Below are 7,816 nucleotides of genomic sequence, written 5' to 3' on the forward strand. Positions count from 1 at the left end.
CCCTAGCCTTGGTTGTGACAGGTGCCCTTATGCAAAGAATCGCCGCTCGTTCAGCATACATCAGCAAGCATTTGATTGAAGTGGCACCGTCGAGGTCGGAATTTCATCCAGTTACAGTGAGATAACCAGCTGAATGTCAAAGCTACTGAGCGACTCGGGCCAGTCGACTCTTAACGCGATGGCGTCAGACTGCCCGTTCTCCAAGCAATCCGGTGCTGGCCTTCTCGACGTTGAGAGTGAAAAATCACGAACACGGTTCAGACGGGTGGCCACAAGAGACTAATCTAGGAGGCAGTTCGGCCATCTAGGTCACGTGATCTTGCGGCGTCATCACAACCTGCCCACCGGATAGTCAGCACACTGCTCACCATGGCACGTGGCAGTAAATTAATGCTTGGTCACTCGAGAAAAGCAACATGGGCCGCTCAAAGCGCCCTTCTGGGAGCACCTGCCGACGCTGTGCAGTGGGGCATGCTTAACCGCTGAACCACTGCGCAGGAGGGGTATGAGGGCTGTCAGGGTAAAGTAGAGAACTATACCTTCTGCATATACGGAAATTTCCCTATTTACCCATAAGGCGGACTACAAGTATACCTTCCATTTTTTGTATCTGCCGCCAGCATTTTTCCCTTGTTCCACATAATAGATATTTTTTTTCCTTTACCCTTATGTTGCTTCTGGTCACTTCTACATCAACTCGACTTTTTCAATGTACTTTATCGGAATAGTAGTAGGGACACCTAAGCTCCTCCAAAGGGGTGTGATGCGAACGTGTGAATCGTTTTTATGAGAAACCATTAAATACTCCATTAACGTAAAAGCAGCCTTCCGCCGTCTATCGGCGTACATGGCACAAAATGCCTCAGTGACGTCACCATGCTCTCGCCTTACGTCAGCAATACACAATAGGATTGTTATGTCTACAGCAAAGAAGAACAAATAAATTTTTTTCAGTAGGAGCGGCTAACTGAAATAAGGGCCTTCAGATTTAGAAGCAAGTACGCAACCCATCGAACAAAAAACAGCGTTTATTTGTAACTGAATAACGGTGAACTTATTGTATGCGTTTAGTTACGAGAGTACGATAATAAGCAGGCGTTTCATTAGGAAGGAAGGAATCCTCAATGAACATCGGAGCAGAATTCATTTGGAGCCAATGCTTTCGCATTCAATGCGCGAAGGCAGTCTTAAGTCCATTTAATAATTCTGCTACTTTTTCTTAATTAGTACCACTTTCTAATCCCACTGATTAGCACAGAGGAGCATTCGTATTAGGCAACGTGATACCAAACGAACCTGCCTCAATGGCCTCAGGGCAGCCTGTCAGACTGTCAACGCAAGGTTCACGGCTACTATTCCCAATTCATTATCACAGATTTCTTTACAACAGAATGATTTTCATTATGTTCACATAAGTCACAGTCACATTTTAGTCATGCTACGACATCGTACTCGCGTTTACGTCAGCCATTATCGCCTGGATTGCGCACAGCAAGGTGTGATGTGACAATCCTCGCCGCCAATGTTGAATTGCTGTGATCACTCGCACAGATTTCCTCCCAACGTACGCTCTAACCCTGCTGCGTTAATGTCACATTTGCCGTGGCTTTATTTTTTCTTCTTCTTTTATCTCGTCGCCGCCGCTTCATGGCGCCCCATCAAAAGTTAAGAGAGCGTGGCCGTGGTACCCAGACCAGCTGTACTGGATACAGCAGTCACGCGTAGTCCAATTTTTCTCATTTGCAGTGCTGTCTAGCTGCTGCAGAGACAGAGTACTGAAGAAGTTCCAGACTGCTTAATATGCGTACGTTACATTGAACCCTCTAGCACTAGCAGGATTGCCACGCCTATGACACATATCTGCGGAGACCCTACGTGAGTAGAACCGCTCTTTTACGCATTTCTCGTCTCGGGTCTTATGCGCATACGTAGCTGCAGGCCGCGCGTGCTCCTGCCTCCGTCGCAAAGTCGCCAGCACGCTTATCTAGAGCGCTGGTGTAGTGGGCTGCGGAACTAACGGTAATCTTCACTCACCTAATCTGCTACTGATGCTAAAGGGTAGAAAAGAACCGCGACAGGAACAGGACTTGCGAAGAGAAGTAGACAAGACGAGCGGTGCCGCTCGTCAGAGCAAGCTGCGCGTTAATCTTGCTTCGTTTCAACGCAAGCATTGTCTCTAGAGCCGTATGCCTGCTTAAAAATTTCTCTTCCTTTGAGCGACAAGACGGCGTTCAAGAGGTCTAGACGGTCGTGCTGACGACTGTACTAGCAGCATGCCTTCTGAATGCAAGGAAAGAGCCTTCGCCTACAATCGCAATTATGTCAAGAATCCTCCTGGAGAAGTACGATCAAAGACAAAGCCGAGAGTACTTGAAATGTGCAGTGTTTCGTGTCACAAACTAAACCATCTGCTCTCGCCCAGCCAACGTTATCGAGCGAGGCCAACTCAGGGTAAATATATATCTGCTGCTGGTGGAAGTTCAAAGCGCGAAGTGAACAAAGAATGTTGCTGAGCCATTGAGTCAACTGCTGATGCTCCCTTAATGGTCCGGAATCTTTCCTGGCACAGTAGCGCTGGCACCCGGCTTTATCACTTTGTGGCTCTTGATGCAACTAGATTTATCTGGAATTATCCCAGCCACGCGCAAGTGTTTGTGCGGAAAACGGTATTATCATCATTGATTTTTACGCTTTATCTCCGAAGTTTTATGTAAGCTATAAATAAAGCGCCGTCATAAGCAGCGGTGTTCTCTTCGTCGGCGTCCCGCAAGCAGGGCTTTTCCTATCGCCTGTGACTCTGTCTCTGAATCTTTGTGGGCAGAAGTGAGCTTTGTAGAGTGTTCGCTTCAGTGCCACATAAGGCTCCTCGTTTTTTCATTGCGCTGTTATGGCCACTCTTTTCATGTCTTTGATCAGTACCGGGCGCTCTATTTCGATAGTCTGCCTGCATTTGTCACCGCTGGTTTTACGGCTCTACGGCGGAAAAAGCGGCGTTCAGAGGACGCCGCGGATTAGGATCTGCGTGGCGTACAGCAAATAACTTACTAATGTTGCAAAATTCTCCTAACTAGAAAAAAGAGCTATCCTCACAATGTCCAATCTCGCTCTCAGTGAACACATATAAGTAGTCCTTAGAAAAAAACAGGTTACTTGGAATTGAAAAACAAATTGTCATAAAATACGTCCTATATACATCAGAAACCAAATAAGGCAAAGCAGACACATTTTCGAGAAAAGCTATCTTGACACTCCAAAAACTTATAGCATTCGACCTATTCACTCCACCCTTCTAAGCCCCGTACAAATTATGGCCACCAAAACCTGACATCTACAATTTCCCCAATTTTGCATACCTACCCCCCTCCACTCACTATGTTATAGCGGGCTCAGAGTGACTGTATGTTTTAACAAGTCGTGCAGGACATGCTAGATCTTTTAACACATCTTACAATTTCATATGTTCAGGTCACACTGCACCATCATGTACGTAAAAGTGTTGATTTTATCAATATTATTGGTGTTAAATGTTGTTTGTCATCCCAGCCTGTTCTGTTTTTTTGTTAAAAGCTGCCCTTGTCAATCGCTTGGAATTTTGTTCAGAAAGGCATGCCTTTGTCAGATATTTTGTAACGTTTTTGCCCTGCATTTGCTTGGCTTTTGCACTGTAATCCAAGAATGTAATAAATAGAAAAATTCAGTGTTTTCGAGGTGAACGCGTAATCTCTTGAGTACTGCGTGTGCGATGAGGTTCTGGAGGCTGTCCGGTTTGCCCGGAGTGTAGATGCAATTTATCCCTGCATGTCATCATTCCTATGGGAGTGTCTGTTCTCCAGCCTACATTGTAATAATCTGTCAGCGCGGTTATCTGTACGTCAACCAGATTTTATAACGTGTTGAAGGTTGTCCGTCGGCTTCTCGCGCCATACTTGTGGTTATTTATCTGAGGGGTGCGCGTCCTGTGCATTTGTGTATCTTTATTCATTAGTGTCTCCTCCGACCCATACGATTAGTTCGGGTACTGCTGCTTACGGTCCTTCCCTAGATATCTATCTTCGAGTACGCGAATGATCGCTTCTGTGTCGTGCGTATCCTTGTCCAGTTGTTTAGAGACCTCCATGATGGTCTCCGTTTTAGTTACGGTTCCGTATATGAGGCCCCCCACAACAGCCCGTGTTGGGCTGTCCCCACTATTCCCTGTATTTTATCACTCTCTCGATTACAGTTAGTTTCATAGCTACACAGCATAGAGCTCTACCTCAGCAGTTATTGGTGTTATCCTCAGTTTTAGTTTGCTCTTTATCTTTTGTAGACGCCACCTTCAGGTGAGCCCTCATCTCGCCTCCCACTTGCAAAGAAAGTATACGTACACTTCTTAATTGTTAGCAGTAGCCTGTACCACTCTTGTCACACCGGTTACATCAGCCTGGAGTGTCCTCAACAATTCGGCAAGATGAATCTTTCTCCCTCTTTTTCTCGGGCTACGATATGGTTCCTAAAGCTTCCTTATTCTTCATCTGGACTGCAGTATAAAATGATCGCAACCCAGATTTTTCTCTCAATTTGCCAGAGTAAAGTCGGGGAAAGTGTTTCGATTAATGCTATTCGTCAGTCTTGACGACTGCTACACTGAAGTTTAGCCTTGTTAGTTCTTTTTTTGCGCCACTGTTCTTCAGTCCCACACCCCCTTAGAATGTGTGCCGCAATGAAGTTCCCTATTGTCAGGAGAGAGTTTCGTCTCGGTTTGGCGAGCATGAGTGCATCAATGAAAAGCTCCTCAGACGTGTCTTATTTCCCTCTTTCAGGCGCTTGTGTGCATTCAATACGAGCTAGCCCTCTTCCTTAACGTTGGGCATTAATTACAGCAGGCCGGGAGGTTATGCTCGCGTGCTGGACCATTGTAGGATCTATGAGTGTCTTCTATGAGGTTACCCACATCCCGGTAGGCAGTCTTCAAGTGAACAAACAGACAAAGGACGAAAGAAAGGAGCACACAGCTCCTAAATGCGAGAAAAGCCACTGGAAGCGCTATGACGCTTAAAGCTTCACGGGACACTTAAGCTCTTTCTTAAGGGTATAATGCAGTTGCGAAAATTGGTCCCTGCCGCGGTGTGGAGTCCGCATTCTTTTCCTTTAGAGAAGCAAGCCCTACAACAAGCCATAGTTATCAAGATGTATTCGTAAGGACTGCGTTTCCTAACTATACCGCTAGGTTCCTACACTCGACGTCTCTATAAACTCCCCTCGTTTCCGTTGGTAGAAAATACACCATAAATCCTTTGGGCACACATATGCTCAGTGCGGCTTTATGAGGGCACATCTGGAGGAGGAAGTTGGGAGCGTGGTGGGAAGGGAGTGGAAGTATTTTTCTGACTTGTGTGGCCAAAAATTTGGTTTTAGCATGGTTTGCTTACGTAAAATTTTACGTTTGATGAGGGGGATTATAGATCCGTATTAAGGATATGACACGAAAGCATTAATGGGTCCCTTCAGCGGCCTGGGCTCCTCTTTGTGTATCATTTCGCAGACACCGTCCATCTGCTATTTACATTCATAGATAGCGGGGAAGTAACGGTACCATTCTCTGAGGCAGTGGTGCAGCAGTTAAGCGACCGGTCAATGCCCCGACGGGTTGCAGTTGAACACTGCGTTAAGGAAAAACCATTTGGTTGTCCCAAGCGTAAGGAGCCTGCATCTTTTAGCATACGTAACTACCGAGGCTTCCCGTTAATGGAGCAGAAAAAACAAAGCATTAGAGAAGTTCTCAGGTTTACTTCTATGTTGTCATATGCTCACAGGAATGATTGAAAAATGGTAGCTAAAAAATATTTTGCCACGCTGCTTATGGATGTGATGCTTCAACATAACCATGTATTTGGCCCAACGTTACAACTTCTAAAAAAGCTAGCATCTCGTGAATTGCAACACAGCGCTGCGTAGCGGGGTGTCCGTAGCCTCCTAAGTGCATCCCTGAGAAAGTCAGGAGCCGGGGGACGCTTGTACCCAATCTCACCAATAAAGTAAATGGCGTTAAGTAACGGCGCCAAGCAACAGCTTTTGCGGACACCGCTGATCTGATAAACAGTGCGTTATATAAAATACACAAATATTATTGATGTCACGGTAACATTTCCAGGTAATCATATTACTAGCTTTATATATACTGTCGATATCATCGAGATATCAAAGCGTTGACGATACACGAACGAGTGTCTGTTTCGGGAGTCAATTTCAGTTCTGTACCATGTATCCGTATCGGAAATACAATTATCGCCTGTAGCGGGTATCGGTATCGAAGATACTTTCTTCAGGTTTCTTCCAGAGACCTGCAACGCGGAACCATCGGCTACCTTCATGTGAAGTGGGTTGCGCAGCTGCACGAGCTTCGGAACTTAGCCGGATATGCTCAGCCTGAGATGCAACATTTCTAGCTTAGGAGAATCGTTCTATATTTGGCTGAGTTTTTTCTTTCCAGTGTTCAGGGTAAACGTAAGGATTTTCAGTTCTTTCAAGAGCATTATTTAGGTTTTTCTGTCTGTTAGTACTTCAATGGGTTGCACACTGCTATGAGTGATCGTATTGTATGTCATATTTTTATTGCCGCAGCTGTGTTTTGTAGCCACACTATAGATGACCCTCTTGCATGCTGTGAGCTTTATGCTAAACGTATAGATACTGGTGTGTGCTCAGATTCAATAATAATTTCATTCAACACGGAATGCTATTAGAATATTGTACAGTTTGCTTAACAATGAAGCGGAGAAGGCAAATATTTTCAACTTTTCCAGAACAGTATTCTTTAGAAATGCCCCCTTTGCAAACGTTCTTCTCAAAAAGGCCGATTTCTTTCCATCTACGCCCGTTGAAGGCTACAGCGTTATAACCATGGTTCACGTGAAAGACCGCCGCCTATATTGTGGTCTACTGCTTCACAGTTTCAAAGACAATGTTGTACAGTTGATTATTATATGGAAATGCCTTTCCAATTGGCGAAATGAAAATTCTTCGAACACTGTTCACACATAATGGGCATAATTTGAGACTCCATAAATACACTGCTAATAGTGCGTGATGCCGTCGACGTAGTGTGCTTCCTCAAACTTGCCTTTTTCTCTATGTTAACTTAGCATCAGTCTCTGTCCGAATATTGTTTAGCTGCAGCCAAATGGCCGCCATGCTTGAGCCATTGAATGAAAATGATAATGTAGGATGGAGTTCAACAAACACAAACCGATTTTTTGCCGCGCTAATTTCATTTCCATTATTTCCAGAAGCGGCGTGCTTTGCTCAATTTCGTCACACAAGTTCGGTTCCGGGCACATTGGCGGCAACGACCAGCGTGGAAGAGCAGCGAACTCAATTGCAGCAAAGGCGTTTGGTTCTCGAATTCTTTGATGGAAAGCAGTTGTTATCAGGAGTGGAGACCTCCGGGAAAAGGAGATCTCTTCAGGTGCGATGAATGTCCATACAGTTCAGCGAACTATGCCGATGTTAGGAGACACGAGCAGTGTCACACGGGAGCAGAGCCCTTTGAAAGCCCGACAGATGCATTGGCGCTTGTGAAGCGTGACTATAGCAGCCGAATGCCGTGCCATGCAGTACAGCGACCGTTTAAATCCGAAATGCGCCCTTCCAGAGCTGCTGAGTCTAAACCTACAACTCCGGAGAAGCCTACAAACACTGAAGTGAGACCGTACCAGTGCGACAACTGCTCTTTTGCATCTTATTGGCCTGTTAGTCTGCGTGTCCACATGCGCACGCATACTGGCGAGAGACCCTATAGGTGTTACTTGTGCCCTTTTACTACTGCTCACTATTA

The sequence above is a fragment of the Amblyomma americanum genome, chromosome 10 (genome assembly GCF_052857255.1).
Source record: "Amblyomma americanum isolate KBUSLIRL-KWMA chromosome 10, ASM5285725v1, whole genome shotgun sequence".
Lineage (NCBI taxonomy): Eukaryota > Metazoa > Arthropoda > Arachnida > Ixodida > Ixodidae > Amblyomma > Amblyomma americanum.